Source organism: Euprymna scolopes, chromosome 13, assembly GCF_053919585.1.
Source record: "Euprymna scolopes isolate OS-2025 chromosome 13, ASM5391958v1, whole genome shotgun sequence".
Classification (NCBI taxonomy): Eukaryota; Metazoa; Mollusca; class Cephalopoda; order Sepiida; family Sepiolidae; genus Euprymna; species Euprymna scolopes.
The window spans coordinates 62,772,491-62,798,887 of NC_136494.1; positions in this window are offsets into that span (position 1 = coordinate 62,772,491).

Here is a 26,397-nt window from a genome sequence, read left to right on the forward strand (position 1 = left end):
TGTTTGTTTTATATTTCCCTGAATGAAAGTTAAATACAAAAACTGTAATATATATATATATATATATATATATATATATATATATAAAGTATGTAATATAATTAAAGCTTCAGATAAAAAACAGACGCATACACACAAAAGACACTAACACATACACACACATATATATATATTAATTAATGAAAATTTACATGTGTATACAATCACACTTTGATTATTTTTTATTCTCTCTCTTTTTTAATCTGATTTTCTGCATTGCAATCAAGCTTCATAAATACTCATTTACTTAGTTACGAACAATGCTGTATATAAATTACTAGGCTTTCATACATACATATATATATATATATGTATATATATGTGTGTGTGTATGTGTGTATGTATATATGTGTATATGTGTATGTGTGTATCCCCGAAACAGTGTTTCTTGGTAAACAACTGATGATCCCCTGAAAAATAAATTATTAGTACTATAGTAAATTCGAGAGCGAGTTGATGCAGTGATTGCAGGTGATTTAATGACTTACTGACCAGATGGTTTTCTAACGAATGATAAAATATATATTTTTGTACAGTTTTAAAGGTTAAAAACTTCAAAGACTTTATATATATATATATATATATATATATATATATATATATATATATATATATATTTAAAATTTGTGGGTGTGGGTGTGGGTGTGTGTGGGTGTGTATTCATCAATGTTTCGTCTTTATTGCTAGCCTATTCTGGATGAATTAAATTAAGAAACTAAAATGCCAGTACAATATTTGAAATTATGTTTTTGTGCAATGAAATGTATCATGCTGTTCTATTTCAGAACTAAAAAAGTCGTTGGAAATTCAGCAATAGCATCGCATTTCTCAAGTGGGTAAGTTTTCCGTTAATGTCGTATAGTCATAAATATATTTAAAAAATATAATGAACATCGTATTCTTTTTGGGGACAAGTATGTCCATTTATTAATTATGGATGTATGACTGACATGAAATGATTGTATTTCGTTATATTGATTGATTATATATAATTAATATTAAAGGTGGCGTTTCCTATAATGTGGGAGAGTTAATTAATGTCTAAAATTAAATCATGTTCTTTTAATAGGAGCTCACATATAAATGGCATTACATTATAGAAACTTCCACGTTTTTTAATAGTTCTTGAATTTGCGATAACCACTGATTTAAGAAGTCTCCATCGAGGTGTATTTGAAATAAAATTAACTATTTTCGCTTGTTTAAAGTTAAAGGTATATTCATGCTTCAATGAATAAGAGCATAATGCCCTAATAGAATTTGCTTTTCTTATATCTATTTAATGGTTATTGAGCCTTTTCTTTTTCATTAGTTTTGGTTTCCCTGGCAATTTTACAAGGGCCGTCCATATACCTGCATTAAAAATTGGTTTGTTTTGGAGATGTTCTGTTGTTTTTCGGTTTTGTTTCATGATTCGTAATGTGGTTTATATTATTGTAAAAAACAGTCTCATTCATAATGCTATGACTGCTTTGAAGTTCCAACGCCTTTTTTCGTCCTTAAATAGAAGAAAGTCATACATTCTATTATATCCAAAACATTATTTCAAATATTTTGGTTTGTTTTTAATTTAATTCATCCAGAAAAGAAGTCTTACAATTACGTTCGTTATTTTACTTCTCCTTCTATCTCGGCGGATTATTATATCAATATTCTCATCATATATATATATATATATATATATATATATATATATATATATATATATATATACTAGAAAAATGTGTATATGTGTATAAAATGAAGTTATATATATAATGCAGAAATATATATATATATATATACATATATATATATATATATTTCCATAGAAACATATTTTCTTATTATATACACCAATCCTTACTTGAGAAGCTGAATGTAATCACAGAGAAATATAGAGAATGAATGACAAAAGAACTATATTCCAAAATTTATGATGTTTACCATATTTTATTTATTCCTTTAATTCATTTGACTTATACAATTTTGGACAGTATCTGTTTCGTAGCGCAAAATAAATCACTTAATTATTGTATCAATCAGTGGATCTATTATACATACAAATATTATATATATATTGATATATATATATATCATATGTATATATATATATATATATATATAATGCAGACACACATACACACACACATATATATATGTGTGTGTCTTTATGTGTGTGTGTTTGATGTCTGTATTATTTTATTTTTAATTTAATCATCTGTTCATTCATTATCATATACGAAGATGAATGTTCCGAAATATGATGACGCCAATTTACAACTGGCAGCTCACAATACAAATTCGATTCTCTAATGTAATGCATGGTCCATTTCTCTTTTGCCCGCCTTCGCCAAAATGGCGTCAGCTACCTCAACGAAATTGCCAATTATCATTTCGATCGCATAAAACTGGCTTGCTTTTCACCAATCAAAAGTTGTTAGCATATCTTAAGCTATTCCGATATTATTTTTTTGTTGTTTTACTGTTTTCCTTTATACTATCTTTTATTCATATTTAGGTGGTGGCAGCGGTTGAATAGATATCGTTGCTGGCGGTTCTTTTTTCTTTATTTCCAAAATCAGGAAAGCGCAAAATATTTTAAGTGCTTTCTCGCAAAGACCGCAGTCGCTCCTTATATCCGTCACGCTTCTCTAATTCGCAATGAAACCCATTGGCGCTGTTATAGAAGTTACATGTTTCTCAACCAGCTCCATTGCTTAATTTAATGTTTTTTTTTGTAAATGTAATTTATAACTTTAGCTAATAAAAACAATGCGTGTACATCTTCTATTCAGTTGCTATAGTTACAACATTTAAACTCCTAAACGACTGCTTCACCCTTATGAAAACAATGACAAGAAGACGGAATCTAGACAACGGTAAATAACTAAGGTTGTTGCTTGAATGAAAATGCCAAGTAAAACCATAAGGGTGGTAGGTGACTAATGACGGCAGTTGCCGAAACCATTTCATTTCTATATAGAGATTTTCTATTTCTTGACTGGCGAGACTTCAATCTAGAATGACATGTCCGGGCAGCGTTCAAAAATATATGCGATCGTCAACAATGTAACTCGATATTTCAGAACGAGATATTCGTCTATGTGTGTCCTTTTCTTTCTTTCGTGTATGACAAGCAACACTCTTTGAAATTTTCTGTTGACTTTTTTCCTCTTTAAAAGAAACTTGTATTAAATACTAAAAATAATTGCGCTGGAGAGATTATATGAACGTATTAACAAGAACCTAATTTCGCAACGATACGGATGTTTAATTGTTTATTTTATTTACCCTTTTTTCAAAGAGGAGAATAGCAATGTCGACTATTATGCATGCGTTTTTGTGGAACGAATTACACAGGTTTTAGTCCGTGTCGTTAATTACTTAGTCAATGTCACCTCAACTATGTATTATCATTCAGACATGCATCAGTATTTGAAAACATTCCAATAAAAGTGCGACAGGGTAAAACCAACTAGAACAGAAGTATAAAAATATCAGTAAGCAATGTGTGATCGATCTTCAACCACGTGGAAACAAGAAATACAAAAACAAAAAAATATATAGTTTAAATGGACCCATCCCCGACGAGAAAAGGGTAATGAAAAGTAATTAATATTTTTTTTTAAGTTTCCTCGTATAGCAGTTGTCTTTTTACTATAAGTACAGAGCAACAATAAATCAGTATGTTCCATTCCTGTTTTGCTTAATCGATTATGCCATTCTAGAGAGAAGGTTATATCTTAGACATCTTTCAGTGTTACAAAGTAAAAACGAACCTGTTTTAACTCAGTATAGCAAAAGTAGTTTTGTTGCACACATAACTGAATATTTAATTAATGTTCTGTCTCAATTATATTCTGTGCATTTTATGATATGCCTCAAATAATTTTCATGTTGTGATTAATATCGAATATGAACACTTAATTCTAATTGAAAGCACATCAGTCGAATCGTTAGTATTATAAAAAAAAAACATTCACGCTAAAATGTTGTCAACCGGGATGAATATCTGACAATGTCTGTTGGTTCAGAATTCGGGTCCGTACAGCTTAAGTTCAAACTAATTAACGTGGAGCTTTTTAAAATCTAAATGAGCAATAAAACTACTAAAATAACTAGAATTTCATTTAGCTGGAACTGCTATAACAAATTTCCTTTTTTTTTCTTCTTCTCTGAAGCTAAATTAACTTCCATGTGCAGAGTTTCTGTAAAAACCTGGCAATTTTAGCACGTAATATCACGGGAGAGCTTCTTAGTTTAGAAGAGCATATTAGCCTTTAATAGTAAGAATTTTGTCTTGAGCCTTCCTTTTCATTAATCAAATTTTAGAAAGCGATTCCACGGGACAGCTTCTCAGTGTACTAGAGCATGTTCGTCTTTAACGTGGAGAATTTTGTCTTGAGCCCACCTCTTGAGTGATAACATTTTAGAACGCAATATCACGCGACAGCTTCTCAGTTTACTAGCGTATGTTTGTTCTTAGTATTAAGAATTTTTTTTAATCCCTCTTCTTCAGTGATCGAATTCTGCGCAGTTCTAACTACCTCTGCAATCCTTAAGATTTTGTCATACCCCTTCACAATTTGTCCACCCTTAAAAGCAGAGACTAATATGCATGGTTTACAGAAGCTAGCCAGATGTATAGAATCTGAAGTAAAACAGAGAGAAACACCACATGGTATCAGGAAAAATTAAACTGTATAATGGTAAGTTAGTCACAACCTTCTAAAATATTGCCAGCATCACCTCACTCCACACTAAAAAAAAACGCGGAGGGTCAGGGAGGATATAAAGGCCGAGGACAGAAATCACTCACCAGACCTCCACATAATAAATGCGACGAGGACTGTGAATATGAGGAGGCTTATGGCTACCCTAATTCCAGTATAGACCAAAAGTCGTGCCAATGAGAAATCAATGGTCAACGGATGTTGCAATAAGGAAATTAATTTGCAAAAGTTTGGAAAGAAGTGCAGAATACTGTAAATATGTGAAACACCACTAGTTGTACTCAAAGACAAATAAGTGAGTAATAATAGTAATGAATAATAGTAAAACTTTTTGCAGAAATAAATCATGTTTATGTATTGATTGGAAAACTTTGAAATCCCAAGACAATACAGTAGAATCTTATAAAAATAATATATTTGATTTCCACTATTTACTAGTACAATACGCAGCAATCAGTATGTTAAATAATACAGCTAATTAATACACTAAACACTAAAAATAAGTGAACGATGTCAAACATACAACAGGTCCAACATTTTTTTTCTTTTCTGAGAACATTCTAATAACTTTTTTAAATATTGTCCCCGACCATTATTCCCTTGTTAAAATACATGTTTGAAACGTCAGGCGGTATTTTTCTGATCATTGAAAAATGGATGTTTCGGCTGTGGTTACATAAGTAAATTGGCCTTCAGGACAAGATCAAAGTGTAGTATCTGTTCTTCAGATGCTGCACTTCTATTTCTTGTTCTCTTTCGGTGGAGGAGAAATCCTTCACGACTGAGACAATTTTTATTTTTGTACCTTTTCTCCACGTTATAAAACGACCCTGGTGTCTAACTCTGTCCCGTGGGGAGGCATAGTAAATAGGTACATAAGTAAAGTCTCTTATAGATATATGCAAATAGATATGAAATTATGGCGTAAGTTTCATTATAGCTTTTTTGTTTGTTTTACATTGACTTTAATTACAGTATTTATTGCAATTCCATAATTATATGCCTGTGACTGATGAAACACACAAGAAATTGTATGACTTGCAAGAAAAAAGTTATTCCCAAGCAGTAATAGGCGGTGAATTCTTACATAATCTTTTTTATTATTATTTCCCCCCTGGTTTGCTGTTTAGCTTTTCCTTCTTCAATTACATTACTGTTATTTTCCTGTATTCCACCGACTTTGTCTGGTTGTTACAAAGTCAATGTTATCTTTTTATTTACTCTTGCTTCATATTTATCCCAGGGGCGTGCAATAAGTAATGCCCCTGACCCACTTCCCATAGCAGTAGAGCAACGAAAATTGGCACAGTTGCTAGTCTTTCTCTATATAGGAACCATCCAGAGTTATGCATTTCTCCCATCGTTTGATGCAGCTCTGGAGACCGTTTTTGTAGAACACCCCAGGTTGGTCCTACAACCACGATGTAACTTCTGAAATCAAGCCTGCATCATCTGGGAAACGATTTTCTTTCAAAAACAACTTCATGGCTGGAAAGAGGTGACAGTCAGAGGGTTCAAGGTCAAGAGATTAGGGAGGATGGGGAAGGATTTCATAACCACACGCCCGTGTTTCTGATCTGGCGACATGCGAGTTGTGGACCAAAGCGTTGTCCTGCAGGAGGAGGGTACCTTAGCTGATCTTATCCCGCCTCTTGATTTTGATATTTTCCCTTAATTTCCTCAAAGGTGAAGCATAATAGGCTCCTGTAATTTTGGTACCCTTTACCAGGAAATCTGTCATCAGTACTCCGTCCTGGTCCCAGAAGACTGTGAGCATTACCTTGCAAGCGGAGGGTGCACCTATACCTTCTTTGGAGGTGGTGAGTACACATGCTTCCACTGCATTGACTGGGCTTTGGTCTCGCGATCATAGTGATGGACCCAGCTTTCATTCTGTGTAATCAGTCTTTTCAAAAACTTTGACTCAATTTCTTCGCGTATATTCAAATTCATTCTCGAGCACTCGACGCGTTCTCGCTTCTGGAATGGTGTGAGCAACCTGGGAATCCATCTGGCAGACACCTTATGCATATGGTCATGAATGCTATTTTCCACAGACCCTGTACTAATCTTGACATCTTGGGCTATTTGGCGAATAGTAGTGCGCCGATCTTCCAAAATTGCAGCCTCAAATTGACGGACAGATACCTCATCAATAGCAGAAGTTGGACGACCAGGTCTGGGAGCTGTTTTCACAGACATCAGGCCATGTTTGAATTCACGATTCCAGCGTTTTGTAAGGTCATATTGTGGGGCATTATCACCATACGTTTCTTTCATTTCATCAAAAGTCTCCTGTGGTGTTCGCCCTTTCAAATACAAAAACCGGATCACTGCTCGACATTCAACAGGCCCCATTTCCTACCTGACTCAGTTCAAATACCTGTAAAACAGAAACTACAATTAGTTCAGAGCTGTAATTTTTCATATGACCCGTAAAGATATAAATCATTGCACATGAAAAAATTCAGCTAAATCAGACAACTGGAAGTGGGTCAGGGGCATTAATTATTGCACACCCCTCGTATATTTAATATTGGATTAGATCTCCATATTGATTCAGTGTGCATACCGTCATGTTATAACACAATGTGTCGTATTTACACGTGGTTATCAACGTCAAGTAAAAATATATACACATGTGCATAAACTTAAATTTTGCCAACGATAAAAATAAAAGCACTAACTTGCAACTATTTCTTACACATTATAATACTGCTCATTGTAAATTTATTTTTCTCTAAAAATAATGTTTGTTACTTCTTTCCATTTTTTCTAAGTTTCATGTTATATATTAAGGCCCTGCAGATGAAAACGGTAATGTAAGATACTCTATACTTACAGGGAAAATGCTGTGTTTACATGAAACCACAGGTATCGATTGTCGACTAAACTAATATGAAATGTTACTGAAATATAAATATTTCTGAAGGAAAAAGGTCTGCTACAATAAAAAGACAGGAATGCTTTCATACGAGAAGATTTTTATAGCAAACAAAGGATTACGGAATGCAGATTAAAAAAAAATATATTGCAAATAGTTTAAAGCCAGTAAAAATGAGACAAAATCAAAATTATTGACGTAATTTAGCTTAACTTAAAAAGATAACGTTTACCATAACAACGGATGATCATTTTGGGAAATTTATTAGACTACAAGAACAATGTTTTTTGTCATATCTAAAATTTTCCAGATTAGGTATGAAAGCAGTTTGTCGTCATTTTCCGCCTATGGAAGCGTTAGTGACTGCATCTAGAGAAATGTATAAATCATAACAGATGTTGCAAATCTCCACGGAGTATAACAAACACATGCAAATAAAGTTATATAAAATATATCTACTTGCCATGGTGTTACTTCGGAGGGAGACATTTATTTTGTAAAAACCTCAAACCGACGCCAACGACAAAATAAGCGAAAAAGGAACAGTTAAAGAAGTTGTATTTCTTTTGTATGTGTCATGCCGACGAGCATGCTTATATATACGTCGTTAAAGAAGTGTATCTTATTTGTTTTTATTTCCCTATTACGAGAACTGTATACTATATCCAGTATAGGCGACCATGGCGTAATTATTTTTAATTCTCTGATGTCTTAATACTAAATAAATTGTAGACAACAAATTATTAATTGCCTCCCCGAAAAAAACAAACAAAAGAAAAATGCTGAAAACAAATTATTAACTGAATTCGTTCAAAACATTATATCAAACATATAATCAGAAATTGTCACTTTTCAGCTACACACCAGTATTTAAATAAATTTTAAACATATTACTTGTAGTTTTGTACTAAAATATGGTATAATTTAGAATTATAATTAGTTTCTGTTTAATAGTTTATGGACTAGATTAGGTTATTTATTATTTATGAAATGACAGATTAACCCAGAGAAAATACATGTAGTTACTATTTTCGATTAAATTAAATTATTGATTTCGAAATTGAATCAAGGAGGAATAGAATTAGGAATTCAAATCGGATTATTAGAAGGCAATACATCTCTACACTGAACATTATAATAAAACATATACATGTGTGGATATAGAAAAATAGCAAGTAAACATAATTGTATATCTCTATCTATCTATCTATATATATATCTATCCACACACACACACACACACACACACACACACACACACACACACACACACATATATATATATATATATATATATATATATATGGAGTGTGTGTGCGTGTGTGTGTGTGTGTGAGAGAGAGAGAGAGAGAGAGAGAGAGATAATAATATTCTGACATTTCCCCCTGTCGGTTTTGCTTGATATTTCACAATAACTAAAGCAGATTAAACTACATAACAATAAAATATAAACACATAAGCTTGATGTAAACTGTCAATTAAAAACAAGCAGTTTAACATATCAATGTTTTTATCGATCTAAGAACTATACATCTCTCTCTCTATATATATATATATAAGTATATATATAAGTATATATATATATATATATATATATATATATATATACACACACACACTAGACTACCCGTGGGTCAGTATGTTATATAAGCTATGGAATTCATGCATGAGCGTGACACTTGTGACGTAAAGAAAAGTGTTTTCTTTTTACATAACAGAAACATTTCTATGAAAGTATATTAAAATGAAAAAAGAATATAGATAGATTTCTATAAGTCGTTCTGTTTATTATAATTGATTATTTTGGGAAAAAATTGCAGTCACTGACTTATAAGTGGTTGGCCATACTTATAGGTAATTATGCACTGAACAGATACCATAATACTTATTATAGTTAAATTCAAATTGTGATATATCTGCTTTTTTTTACATCATTCATTTCTGTATTACGTTTTAGTTATGTTAAACCTCACTCTTCCCATATTAAATAATAATGTAGAAATAATAACGTAAATATTTCAGCGTCCCAATTGTTATTTTGTTGTTTCGTGTTTATATTATCTAAATAAACAAATGTTAATGCTGTCTGTTTTTTTTACATCATTTATTTCTGTATTACGTTTAAGATAGTTTAAACCCCACTCTTCCCATGTTAAATGATAATTTCGAAATAATAACGTTAATATTTCAGTGCGCAGGTCAAAATCTGCAAAAGAAGAGATTTGTGTTTATTTGTTTACGTTGGTATGGGTTAATCTGTCTGCACGCATACGCAACCAGATGTCGTAAACCGGAAAGTGGGTTACATACATCGTTACAAGGTCATTTGAGTTGTATAATTATATATATATATATATATATATATATATATGTATATATATATGTGTGTGTGTGCGTGTGTGTGTGTGTGTGCACGCGTGTGTATCTAGTTACCTAAAAATGTGTGTGTATTTATATATACTAACTTACACGTGTCTTGAAATTGCCGGGAAAATTAGATTAACTAGCTATATACTTGTACTACTATTACTATTTATACTTTAAATGATTATAGTAATGCTGAGACTAATATGACACAACCAATGATTATTATAATAATCATGATGATTGAAACGTCTTGTCAGACGAGTGCCACTCCCTCAGACACTGAGAGTTCATGAGCCCGAAAATGACATATAGTCCTGCCGGCGAATTCACATGCTCAAGCAGACATGACACTAAAGACGATCATACATATATATATACACGCACGCACACATACATATATACACATATCACACACATATATACATACATACACAATACACATTAAGCACACATACATATGCATACACACACATGCAAGCATACACAAGACGGTCATTGGTATACATGCATATAAATATATACATGCATACGTACATACATATATGTCTATAAGCATACGCTCATATATACCCATATACATACACAATGCATAATACACAAACATACATATACATACCCACATGCATGCATACACATACACATCCATACACACATATACAAATACATACATATACTTACACATACACATACATATACGCACACATATACACATATATATGCATAAACTTACCTACATATACTTACACATACATATATATGCATTCATACACATACACACATACATGCATAAAAACATATATATAAACATATATACATACACACACAAACATATATACACACAGACACATATACATACATACACACATAGATATAAATACATATAAACACACATGTGCATATATAAATATACACACACATACATATATAAATATACATACACATATAAATATACATACACATATACATACATAGATACATATAATTATGACAGATTAATTGTTACATGCATCCAGCATTTCAGGCGTACACACGTCACAGCTTTTTTATCGCCACAGGACATTTTTTTTTAATATACAAATGCCTGAGGGAGTATCGATACAAAGATTATGTTACAGAGTTTTAGCTTTGTACGACAGCTAAATCTCTCTCTCGGTTTAAAATGTTGACATCCAGAGTAAGATAACCAGCAACAAGTCATACTGCAGACCAGCTTAATGCGGGTACTGGTCTCCCGCTTTGTTGTTTTTTTTTTAATCAGAGATCCGCTTCTCCCAGAGGGGCTGCCCTCACCACGCCCCACGGGAGCCCTCTCCATCCCACACACACATGGAAATGATCACATGCATACATACAGATGTATGCCAACATACATATGCATGTGCACACATGCAAACATACAGACATAGAGCACACAAATACGCATATGCATACACATGCATATAAATACGTACACATAATACACATGAAGGAACATTCCAAAAGTCTTAAATACTCAATGATCAGGACGACGATGATGGTGATGGGCACGATTAAAAAAAATGGCACGGATTTACATCTTGTTCTTATTTTTACAAAAAAGTTTCTCTATAAGACTATCACTTTTGAAGTAGAAAATGATGATGCTGTGGACAATTTCACACATTATTTCACAAATAAAATCGACGACATGTCAAATGTAAACACAGTGCAACCGACATATATTAAAGATGCTTACTCCTTTTTTTTAAAATAAAAAGATTGGTTGAGACTAACACTTTTGGGTAGAAAATGATGATGATATGGACGAATTGACAAATTATTTCACAGATAAAATCGACGACAAGTCAAACGTAAACACAGTCCAACCGACATATATTAAAGACGATTACTCTTTTTTTTTAAATCATAATAATCATAATAATCATAATGATACAAATAAACGTAGCGATCAAATGAATAGTACTATTGTTTCATTGTGGGAGTCTGTATAACATATGATGGCTATAAATCGTGTAGATATTTATGAGTCCCTATTACCGTCTAGTGTATGCGAATGTATGTAGATATGAATGTATATATAGATATAAATATAGATACTTTTACAACACAAAGGAGGAAGAAAATTCATTTCGGGTTCCGACATCGAACAAATACGAAAACGCATCTGATCCATTTTGTTTTTTTATCCGAAAAAACTGCAATAAAAATTCTCCCTAAGAACGACAGAGCGTTGGTTTTATTTTTGGCAATAATTTATTCCAGAGTGTGTTTTTTCCTCTTGGAAAATCGCATGCTCATTTAAGTCATGCTATCGTTATGACTGTCAATATTTCTGCCCCTCCCTGTTTAGGGCCATCATGACCGTTTCTCTTTCCTGACTCCGACTACATGGTTTCTTTATTTTCAACATATCTCAAAAAGAAATTCCCAACTCTTAAATAATGCCATTTATATACGTCACCTGATGTTTTACATGTCATTATTTCAAAGCTCTGAACTAAATTGTTACAACGTTTTACGTTTACTTTTCTTTTATTCATGAAAATAACTATGTATTCCCAACATTTTTATTATTCGTAAAAAATATTTTAACTGCTAAAACTTTTAGGCTTGAATAATCCTAATAATCATCGACTAGCACACGTTTCGACGTTGCCAGGTCAATATCCAATACACTTTACCAAGAAAAGAAATAACATACTAAGGAAAATAGTTATTATGAAACAATAACAGTATTAATTACATCCATTGTTGTAAGAAAAAATGAATCATAAGAATAATAATAATAACAGTAATATTAATAATATTAAAAAATATATAAAAATAACAAGTATAATAATAATACAACGAAAAAGAATATGATTACTAGGAATATTATTCATTCTATAACTACAGCTACTACTGCTACTTATAATTGCATTAATAAATAAAAGTAATAAGAAATAAATATATTAAAATGTAAAAATCAGAATATTGATCTAACTAAATGTATTAGCAATGATAGCAACACGAAAATCCCCGCGACCTACAACAATAATAACGACAAAATAATAATAATAATAATAATAATAATAATAATAATAATAATAATAATTATTATTATTATTATTATTATTATTATTATTATTTCTCGGCCAACAGCAACACAAGCGGCAGACCTTAAAAAAATAGCAGACGAAACAAGTAAGCGTTTCCAAATGAAATTATAAATTGAACCTTAAATTCACGATTAAACGAGGAATTGCCTTGCACATGTTCGGATGTTTTATGTTTCTGTTTTTTGTGTACATTTTCCGGCCAACAGCAGCACCAGAGCGGAGCGTAAAAATAGTAGACGAAACAAATAAGCGTTTCTAACTGAAATTATAAATTGAATCTTTAATTCACGGTTAAATGATGAATTGTCTTGCACATGTTCGGATGTTTTATGTTTCCGTTTTGTGTACATTTTTTCGATCCATAAGCATTTCAGCGGCGGATATATTTTAAAAAAATAGCGGACGAAACAGTAAGCGTTTCTAACTTGAATCATAATTCAAACCTTAAATTTACGGTTAAACGAGGGATTGCCTTGAACATATTTGGATGTTTCATGTTTCTCTTTTTGTGTACATTTTTTCCGGCAATCAGCAACATCAGCGATGGAGTTTTAAAAATAGCAGAGGAAAAATAACTAAGCTTCTCTAACTGAAATCATAATTTAAACCTTAAATTCACGGTTAAAAGGGACTTTTCTTTCACATCTTCGGATGTTTTATGTTTCTGTTTTTGAGTACATTTTTTGGCCATCAGCACAATCATTAGCGGAGGTAACAAATAGCAGACGAACAAAGTAAGCGTGTCTAACTGAAATTATTATTCTTATCATTAGTTTCATTGATCTTATTATTATATTTTTTTATTTTTATTATTACCATTATCATTAATATTATTATCATTATTATCATTATTAATTTTTTTACTTTATTGGTTATTACTATTATTATTACTAGTAGCTGTAGTGGTGGCATTGTGGCGGTAGTAGTTGTGGTGTGTTTTCACTATTACTGTAGCTCTCATTGTAGGTGTTGTTTTTACTGTCATTGCTATTGTTGTTGTTTCTGTTATTATTATTACTACTTATATTAGTGCTACCATTGTCATTGTAGATTTTTTTTCTATTGTTGTTGTTGGTGGTAATGGTAATAGTGGTGTTGGTGGAGGAGAAAGATCGTGAGGGGATCTTTGACCTTGGTGTGGAACCCTCTTAGGGATGATGTCTCGATAGAACTATCGGTGGTGGTGTAACCTAAAATTCACTAACCTCATTTATGGGAGAATGTCAAATCAAAATATTGAAAATAACGACGTGAATGAGGCTGGAACATCTTGCGATGGTCTCACGTTCGGTAGGTCTCCCACTGATCAGCAGGGTGGGTCCTGTCGTCATCATACAACTATTCGAAATTCTGAGGATGTGGCTGGATATAGGAGAAGTGAGAATGGCTAGAGAGGATCCCAACACAAAAGGGGAGTTGGAACAGGAAATGTAAAAAAAAAACAACACATAAATGGATGAGGAAAGAAGAGTACTGTGGGAATGCGTTGTAAGAAGTGGAAAAATCAAATTAGGTGTATATACCCGTAAAGTGAAGGGAGAATAGGAATCGAGAGGAGAGGAGGATCTAGAAGTGTCGACAGTTTGTTATCCCAGTTAAAACAAATTAAAAATAACAACCTGCTTTCAGTGATTGGCATATAAAAGATTGAATGGATGGTTAGGAATGAAATTAATAACGAAAGTAAAATTGATGAAACTAGCTCTGATGAAAGAACTGAGAGTGGAAGTGCAGAAGAGAAATGTAAGCGATGATGCGAGGCGGACATGTGAGGAGGAATGGAATCCTATGCTCATAAAAAGTGATTAGAAGGAGTTTGAAGGATCTAAAGTAGATGACATCATTGACTCCGAGACAATGGAGCCGGTGAAAGGAGCAGATGTATGAAGTGGTGATGAAGTTCGAACTTTGACTTCTGTAGAAAAAGAAGTACTTCAGAAGTTAAGAGAGGTTCGTCTTAGATACGATATCATAGAGATTCCAAGTATGAAGAGTAGTGATGGGCGAAAGGTGAAAAGCGAGGTAAAAATAATTCAAGGAGTAATTCACAACATCATAAGAAAGAACATATCGACTACGGAACTTAACAGGCTTATGTATGCAGCGTCATACGTTATTGTGAATCGTCTTGGATTAATACAGAAGAAAAAAGAGAGAAATGAAGAATAGAAGGCCACATTGGAAAAGGCGGCTTGAAGAAAGTATTAAACGGTGGCGCAAAGATATTGGTAGAATAGAAGAAATAAGAAAAGTAGTTAAACTAGGCATAAAGCTAAGGATGAGCTTGAAAGGAGGTACAGCTTGCTGGAAAAGGGACCATGAGCGCTCTACAATGTTGAAATAGAGGTATGAAAATTCGGAACTTTGTTGGTAAAAGTGTTGCGTTTCAGCAAAACAACCTTTTCCGGAACAATCAGTTTCAGCTGTATAAAGAATTAAATGGAAGTAAACAGGCGGGAAATAGCAACATTCCAAATGCAAAAGATGCCAGGAAGTTTAGGAGTAGGATTTGGTCTGTTGAAGGGCGATATAATAAAAAGGCATGCTGGTTGGGAGAGGTCAGAGAAAGGCTATCAGAAATGCAGCATACAAGGATGGCATACGAAGGGTGACAAACTGGAATACACCTGGTCCAGATAGAGTGATGGGCTTCTGGTTTAAAAAAGTTTCATTGCCTTTATCCCTCTATAGTTGTTGCCCTGCAAATGGTTGTAGAGTCAGGAGATGCCCCTGATTGGCTTGTGAAGGGAAGAACAACACTGATTAGTAAAGATCCTACAAAATGAACAGATGCCAATAATTATAGACCAATTACATGTATGCGATTGATGTGGAAACTGTTGACTGAAATATTTGTGGAGAAAATTTATGAACATCTAGAGAGTAATGGTGTTTTTCCTGACGAACAAAATGGGTGTCGGAAAGGCTCGAGAGGTACCAAAGAGCAATTACTAATTGATAAAGAATTGATGCAGGATGCGAAGAATAAGAAGAAAAAGAGGAGTCTGAGCGTAGCATTGATCGATTACAGAAAAGCTAATGACACGGTTCCTCATTCATGGATACGTGAAACACTATTGATGAGGAAGGTTGCTGAGAATGTGGGAGGGCTTTTTGAGACAAATGTGGCTCAATGGAAAACGGTGCTGACAGCAAACAGAGAGGTGATTTGGCAGATCGGCATTAAACATGGAATATTTCAAGGAGATTCGTTATCGCCACTTCTTTTCGTAATTATAATTGTGCCACTGAGCATCCACTTGAAGAGAGAAAAACTGAGGTATAACTTTGGATCTGGTGACAGACGTCTCAACCATCTACTGTTTATGGATGGTTTGAAAATATTGGATAGAAATGAAAAGGAAATGGAGAGACTGGTAGAACTTTTGGGGACATACTCAGAAGACATTGGGACGTAGTTTGGGATTAGTAAATGTGCTATGCTGGTGATGAAAAGGGGAGTAAAGTTTCATTCGAATGGAATAGTGCTGCCAAATGGAGAAATAATGAAGGAAATAATAGGTATTTAGGAATGTTTGTGTTTCTAGGCATCATGAACAGAGAAATGAAGAAAAAAGAGTGAGACTTATTGAAAATCGAAACTGTATTGAGAAAACCTAATGAAAGCAGTGAATGCATGGGCAGTAAGTGTTTTGAGATACATTGCAGTAATTTTAGAATGGTCTGACAAGGATTTGCATGCCATGGATATCAAAACAAGGAAAGTTTTATCAATTAGTTTCCGATTCGAAGTAGCGTAGTAAGGCTGTATCAAAAGAGGAAATATTGTACTATCGAGTTTCAAATTGTTAAAGCAGAATGATTGCATATGCTTCTGTAAACATGTGCAGATATGCATTGTTTAAGAATGAAAGAAACGATTATGTGGTGAGAACTTCATATTTCAACAAAACCATGCGCCAATCTACAATGTTCGTACTTCAATGAAGACTTTTATGAATGAAGATATCATATTTTGTCCGATAGTCAGCGTATTCTCTTGACTTGAATGCTATTGAAGATTTGTATCTAGTTAGGATTTATCAAAATGTCAAATATGAGATACAGTATTTGTGAAGTTTGGTTAATACCGGCGGGATTACACGTTATTGAAGTAAATATATCCTAACAGGCTGCTTTGGGCAATGGTTATGCTTAACTTTATTTGGAGTGTAACGGGTATTGTAGATATAGGCATACAAACACATATATGCGTATAAATCCAGATATAGCTACACCTGCATACATACGTTCACCCATGGATATATGTATATATATATATATATATATATATATATATATACACATATACATACAGACACTAATAGCCAGATGCACGCATACACATACATGCGCACATAGACACAGTTATACAAAAATATATATTCATGTATATACACACGAGCCATAAGCACATATATCCATGCACGCGTATATAGAAATTTATACATAATCACACACACACACACACGCACACACACACACACACACACACACACATATATATATATATATATATATATATACATACATGGATCTGTGTATATATCCCTATGTGTGATTATGTATAAATTTCTATATACGCGTGCATGGATATATGCGCTCATGGCTCGTGTGTATATACATGAATATATATATATTTGTATAACTGTGTCTATGTGCGCATGTATGTGTATGCGTGCATCTGGATGTTAGTGTCTGTATGTATATGTGTATCTATCTCTCTATATATATATGCATGGGTGAACGTATATATATATATATATATATATATATATATATATATATATATATATATATATATATATATATACAGTGTAACCCAAAAGACAAAAGCTAAATGGAGGCCATCTGGAACATACGCTGTAGAACGGAGAAAAAAGGCCAAAAGAACCTTGTGTTTTGATGTGATGTTTTTAATGTAATAAACTAGTTATTACCAGTTTCATTTAATTCAAACAAAACAATAAGAAACGAGGCCTAATTAGAGTTGGGGTTCGTTTTTGGGGGGTCACCCTGTATATATAAATATATATTTATATGCACAGATGTGCATACAAATAAATTGATAGATACAAAAATAAAAACAAATTTTCTAAGTGTGTATCACATAAGTGTATTGGTTAAAAATCAATTTATACAAAAAAAAGCTTTAATTTTCTTTGAAACAAGATATAAATTCTTTAAGATAATTTTAACAAGTTGTCAATTTTAGCGTAACGTAGATTTCACCCTCTGAATGTAGAACTCTGTTATGATAGCATATCCTATGAATAAAAATTACATGGTATGTGTTTACCTGTTGTGATTTATGCTGGCCTATTTCATAGAGATTGAATACTACCGGACTATATAGCTGGGCTCGCTTGGAGCGGAGGTAATAATCATCATGAGGCACTTATATCTGTCGGTAATAATTAGTACACTAAGTCAGCATTTTTTCTCTAATACACATTTCATTGAAGAGCAGGGACCATTCCTGTTTGTCTCTTTTGCAATCCGAGTTCATAACAAAGTTTAAACATTAGCTTACCAATATTATCAGAGATTTTGTGTAACACAATATATTTATGATTTACTTCATTTTCCAAAACATGAATTCAAGCAAAAGCCATAAGAAAAAACAAAATTTTAACCATTTTTAACAGTGTTTGGCATTAGCATAAAACTCACAAAAGATTCATATTGCTTTCACTATGTATTGGCGTTAAAACGATTTAATAATAATAATAATAATAATAATAATAATAATAATAATAATAATAATAATAATAATAATAATAATAATAATAATAATAATAAAATTATATATATATATACACACACATATATATATATATATATATATATATATATATATACTACAATTTTGGCCAGATTTTGCACAAATTCATTAAGACTGCCGACGTAGTGTTGCTATGTGTGTATGTGCGTATACAAATAATATATTTTAATATAGACACTAAGTTTATCCCGAGCAATTTGTAGTGAAAATCAACCACATAGAGTTAATATCAGTTTAGTTTCCATAAGGGCATACTTATATTTTCAATAATTATTATATTTTAATTACTTTCTTGCATCCCTAATAATTTTTTTATTTGATTTGATTTTTTTATTTAATATTGTGCGATAAATTTGACGAAGCATTGTACATTTACTGTCTTCTCCTGCGGATAACGTGAGATTTTATGAAATGGCATTGATTCTCACTTGAAGGGATGCAAAATCGATAATGTATTCCACACTTATTGGACGTGATTCGCACGACGAAACTTTGTCGCCTTTCATTATCACAGGTAAACCATTTCTATTCTGTCGACTTGCGAATCTGTAAAGAAGAAATCGCGTTTCGCTATTCTCAAATTGACTTTATATGATTAAAGTTTAAATTTCTATTTTCCTGATGTCTGGTTCAGTAGATAATTACCTTCTATAAAATAAATGTAATGATTAATTTAAAACTCAGCCGGTCATTTTTAACCAATGTAAAACATACATAGATATATAATCATTCAATATATACTCATATAGCCACAACTGTCAATATTTCCCCCAATCTCTATCTTTGCCTGGAACTGCACAAAATATCCATAAGCGAAGTTTCTTTCCTATAACTGTCAGTATAGAAAATACAATACAATGGGACTGCTTCGCAACTGACTATAACATGTCTTTTTCCGGTCAAATGTGAATGTGTCTTGTTGAACTGTTATTTTACACTAAAACTAGAATAGACTTGTGTTTTCTCATTAAACATGTTATAATATTTTAATTTATTTTATCATAGAAAAAAATCCTTAGTTTGTTTTAATTTTTTTATTGAAATGAAAGGTGAATTCTGAAGTCACTTTTAGTTGTGTTCTCTGTTGGATACGGAACGACATCAATATTCGTGACAACCAAACATGTAAAGCTGCAAGAAACAATAGAGAATACCAAAGCAGAAAGTTCGAGTAAAACTAGAAAATGCACAACAAATGAAGTGTAAACATTTTGAATGGCTGCTTCACGAATATACTAAATAAAAGGCAACAGCAACCATAATTGTAAGATAAGTGGAAAAAAATGAGGAAGATCTTGCCTGACACATCATAAGACAGATATAGCGTCTTCGTATCTGTTTAACGGAAAAGATTCACTGTTGTGCACTATTTTTAAAATCAATATATATTGGGCAAATATATTACTTTTGATGAAATTCTCTCCAGATGTTACAAGGGATAATATTTTCTCATGAATGTGAATGTTTGCATATATTGTATAAATCCTGCCGGCAATGTACATAGTTTTCCCAATATGCAACTCATGGAATTTTTAGCGAAATTTACACTTTATTATTTTTTGCATTCTCTCCTACTACTGATCTAGTGTGTATATTACGATCAAATTAAATATCTATTTTAAGCAAACGCAAATAATTAAATGTCTGCTGAATAAATTCCCGCCCTAGATTGTAAGTTAACACAACAAAACAAATTGTAGTTTAAGATAACAAATTTGAAAAGCCCGTCCAGATTCCTTATGTCGACAGAAATATTCCTGAGTTAAACAAAATACCCCTGGTGAAGGTCGGAGATTACATCTACCGAAACACTGTGAAAATTATGCAAAAGATAAAAAAAGGAAACCGAAGAATCCAAATAATACGAACATCTCTCAGCCGTCTGCACTTCAGATCTAAAAAGTCGCCATGCTGATAAATCTACCTTTATTTCTGACTAGCCAATACTCTTTTTTATTGCTCGATCATGTCATTGGCAATATAATAACATGTGTTTCTACAATTTATTTATAATATTATAAAGAAAGACGAATAGAACATAGTTCTTGTGTAAGGTGATCTGCCAGTTTTAGGATAAAATGTGTTTTACTGGAGTATTTTTGACGTGCAACAACCCAGCACTTACAAGTCATGTTTAAATTAATACACGACAAAAGATTCAATAAGTAACGATAATTATTTTTACAATATTAATTTTCAATTTTTGTGAAACTGACAATAGCCCTAGTATGCACGTTTTAATAAAATCGAATTTATATATATCGAAGGAAAATTTTCTCGAAATATTATACAAGACTGAATCATCTCCTGGTTATACTGACGCATGTAAGAACACACAAAATACAAGTATAAAATATGAGAAAATGTACACACACACGTATATATATATATATATATATATATATATATATATATATATATATATATATATATATATATATACGTGTGTGTGTACATGTATATATATATATATATATATATACGTGTGTGTGTATATTTTATACTTGTATTTTGTGTGTTCTTACGTGCGTCAGTATAATCAGGAGAAGATTCAGTCTTGTATAATATTTATATATATATATATATATATGCATATATATATATATACATACATACTATTAATAAAGGCGAACCCTCATAGCTTATTCTACTGCTGTATGTTTTACTTTACTTCCGTTCATTGTTATCAGTTAAATCCATGCATATGAAAAATCACACAATCTATTAATAACTATTTAAGCAAAATATTGTAGTGCTTCTGCAGGATAGTGTATTTTAAAACTAACGCACATCACGTGAAAATATTATTACGTGCTTAAGTTATATGTCGGAACTAGTGTATTTTCCAAACATTACAAACATGATTTAGTGAAAAATAATTACAAGTTTAAACAGAATTTATCGACTTAAGTTTTATCATTTTTTTTAGTAAGATAGTTATTCTCCCTTGCTTTTCTTTAAATTTACCATTGAAAAAAAATTAAAAATCATACTATTAGTTTTGTAATACTTTCTGAAAAAAATCTAGCATATTTTCTACTTGATCGTTTTTCGGAATTTTTGGAATTTGTACTTATTTCTACATGACACGTAAATAACTGAAATGACTTTGTTTAAAATTTCACTATTCTGATCAAGAACAAATATATACTATCTATATTAATCAACTTCTTAATTGAAACAGTCTGAATTCGACACGAATTTCAAACTCTGTACACGGCTGATACTATTGCTAGTATGTAGTGATTCAAGAATGAGACGGCATAGCGTTATACTCCAAATGGGGGACTCTGTCTATGTACTTTGAAAATCAACAATTTAAATCTACCTTAAAAGATATACTCACCGGGACTCATGGGGAATAGATTATTATCGAATTCATTGAGCTGGTTAGGATTCGAGTTAGCTATATTCTTCAGAGAAGATTACCCACACAAGATAACCCACTCAGAACCAACCACATCAGAACAAACATAGACAAAACACAAGAAAATAGCAAATGCAGACACTGCAGAAAAAAAGACAACACAATAAACGACATAATTACTGAATGTGGCAAATTAACATAAAAAATATAAAAATACACACGAGCAAGTGACGAATAGAGTACATTGGCAATTATCCAAACTATTGCATTTTGAACATACAGACAAATGCTGCAAGCACAAACCGGCAGCAGTACTGGAAAATGAAAGTCACAAGATCCTAAAGGGCATGGATATAGAAACGGATAAACTCATCGGAGCAGGAAGACCGGATTTCATAATAGTGAACAAGAAGACAAACTCTTGCAAGATTTAGATTTTGCCGTACCAGCAGACCACAGAGTGGAGATAAAAAAGATTGAGAAACGGAGCACGTACACGAAAGTGGCCAGAGAACTCAAAGGGATCTGGAAAATGAATAAAGTAAATATAAGAATTCTAATATAAGGAGCATTAGGAACGATAGCGAAAAACTTTGAAAAAAATGGGATAGATTGGAATCTGATGGGTTGACCGAGAAGATAAACAGATAACAATAATGAAACCGGCAGAAATATTAAAGGAAAGGTATATGACCATCTTGAAGTAAATGGTTCACTACCAGTGGAACAAAAAGCTGAAAGACGAAAGTGTGTGAGAACAAAAGATCAACTATCGATTGATAAATGTACTTTGAATGTGGAGCCTAACACACATAAATTACACACAAATTGGACACAGAAACGACTACAGATACATAGCACAAAGGAGCATCGCATGGAGTCGTGAAAGCTGAAACAATATAATTCTAAAACATCTCCCTTTAATTTTTCAATTTTACCATGAATAAGCACTACACCAAATAATGAGGGTCAAGGACGATGGAAAGACTGAGAAGAGGAAACACTAGCCATGCCTCCGCTGGCTGAGTGCAAAGGGGACTGGAACCTTGGGGAGGCTTATTGCCACCCAAATATCAGTGAAGACGAATGGTCGCTGCCAACGATAAATCAATGGTAAGCGGTTGTTGCGGTAACGCAATTTTTTTACAAATGTCATCGAAAAAGATGGAGTGTACTGGAAGTCTGGGGAGACTTGTTGTCGCTCACTCTCCGTGGAAAACCCACAAGTTGTTCTCCAAGAGCAATCTTTGATGATGGCTTTTGTAACTACCTATAGTGAGTAAATAATAATAATATTGGTTTCGATCTTTCACAGGGATCCATAAAATGCTTCCTGCTTCTCTGGATGATTGTGTTAGATTATGCCAGATATCAAAATTGTTTGTAGTGGGGAGAACTATTAATAATGGAAAACCATGATATAGGGTCAGTTGTTGAAAATTATAGACTAATTGCTTGCTTAAATTTGCTTTAGTTGACACTGACAGGGATAATCAGTTTAAAAGTATATGAACATCTTGAATCAAATGGTTCACTACCAGTGGAACAAATAAAAAATGGAAGAAAAGTGTGTGTGGGAACAAAAGACCAACTATCGATTGATAAATGTATTTTAAAAAATTTCAAAAGGAGAAAAACAATTTTGAATGTAGTTTGGGTAGATTACAAAAAATCTTATGATATGCTGCTGCATTCAGGACGTTGAAACTGGTAGGGGGCAGTTGAAAATATAATTGGGTTCATAGAGAAAAGTAGGAGTATTTGGAAAACTAACCTTTTTTCAAATAGAAAAATGGTAACTTAAGAAAGTAATTTATAGCAGATTTGGCACTGATATATATCACGGGTCAGCATAGTCCGTTACCAAACTATGATTATTTTTCAAAGTCAAATGTTTTTAAAAAAACGTCAAATTACGAAAAGAAGCCACAATTGATGCTTCTATATTATTCGAGCGAAAAGAATGTTGAATTCCATATAAAAATATAATACCTACGTAATTATCCTGGCGAAAATACTAACATATCCAAAAATTAGGAACAACAGGAAGATAGAATGTTAATTATTAATAGAAAGGAAATTTGTAAAAATTAGTGATTACGAGCTAAATGCGACAAAAATAACATGTATCCTGCACTTCTCGACCCGTGCTGAAATGATAACGTTAATATTTAAAAACAAATTATTTAACATAGGGAGGGTAGGGTGTTTTTAATTGTTCTGGGATTTCACCTTACAATTTAATAAAACTGATATTGTAAACTTTGAATGTTAATTATAAATACTATTTAATAAATAGCGTGTGTGGTTAAATGCTAAAGCACCAAATAACATTTATTTATCAAAATAAAATTGTAAAAACATTTATTATATCAAAATATAAAGAACGTATGCAGTATATGGGCAAGCCCATATTGTTTTGTTGTGTTTCATTGAACGACCGGCAAGGGGCGTAACTTTTCAACCCAATAAACAGCGAGGCACTTATGCATGACATGGGTTGGTCTATTTTGTTTTGTTTGGTTTCATTGAACGACCGGAACTTTTCAACGAATTTCAACAGTGACGATAACTAAAACAATATTTTCTTATAGGTTTACTTTAATTCAAACATTTTTTTTTATTAAAATTCTATTTTACACTTACGGCAACTTCTTTTCGTCAAATTGTTTGAAAAAAAATCAAATGATGCTTCAATTCCAAAAATGTTTTTAAATTGTTTGAAAAAATCAATGTTGCTTGAATTATTCTACAAATTCTATTTTCTTACGATGAGTTTCCGTAAAATTCTTTGACAAAAAATGCAATGTTCCTATTTACTTGCCTCCCCGAGAGGGCTGAGTTTGACACACGGTCGGTTTTTTTTAAGATGCGGAAAGGAACAAAAATTAAAATTGTCTCAGTCTAGAAAAATTTCTCCTCCACTGACTGAAGACAGAAAAGAGGGTGTGCGGTATCAGAACAGCTACTGCACTTTACCCTATCCAAAAAGCCAGGTAATCTTGCTTCAATTCAAAAAATGTATTTATTCAATGAATGTTTTTACAATTATATTTTGATAAATGTTTATACAATAACATTTGGTTTTCAAGTATTTTTGTGTTATTTATTTTTATTTATTCATTTTGTGTGTTATTTATTTTTTTTTATTTATTTTGTGTGTTATTTGACCCAGAAGAAATTGTGTTTTATTACATTTAGACGAGAAAACACTTCAATGACATTTTTGGTAAATGTAAAATTTAAGCGCGATGCTCATTTTTTTACGTTGTTTTTAGAAACCTATTATAAAACATGGGAGGGGGTGTTTTGTAACTATTTCAAGAACAAATTGAAGTTATCGGCCTTAATTATGGCGCCGTCAGTATGATGTATAAGTGCTAAACAAAACAATTTTCCTTCAAATTCTAGACTGAGAAAAATTTTATTCTTGTTCCTATCCAGAGTGCCCCTGTTTCGGGAGCTAGATATCCTCCACAATCATAACCGACCTTGTGTCTACCTCTGCCCTCGTAAGAAGGCAAGTAACTGTGACCAATATTAAAAAATAAAAAATGAGAACTTAACACTCAAAGGGAAATAACCTAAAACATATATCTGAGACAGAGACACAAATAAACCAGTATATTTTATTTTAATTTAAAAAAAATCCACATTTTGTTACCCCCTTCTACAACCTGGGGATGAAACCAGAATATTTCCAGGGTCAGCTATTACTGTTGCTCCTCAAACTAGCAAACTATATTGAGAATCCATTTCTCCATGATGTCATACGCATATCTGGTTACGTGCTCGGTTCATGTGGCCTAACATGCGTCCGTTCAGCACGTTTCCGAAATACTTTTTTAGATAATGAATTTCTCTAACCTATTTAACGACCTTACGTATTTCCCAACTTATTTATATTTGCAGGGGCTTTGGTCTTGTTTTTAACAACCGACTCTTTGCTTATCGGACGGTCAAAGAGCGAGTTCTTCATTCGCGAGGTGGTGTGGGGCGATTAGCTTTCTTCCTTCCAGTTAAAACACATTCAAAAACTCGAGCTCAAACTGATTATTTCTTGCTCTGCAACCACTTATGTATGAGAAGATTGGATGGTGTCTTGTCAGACCGAGGTTTTTCCTTAAGCCAATCCTTGTTCAGTCCGTCATAATCTGGCTCGT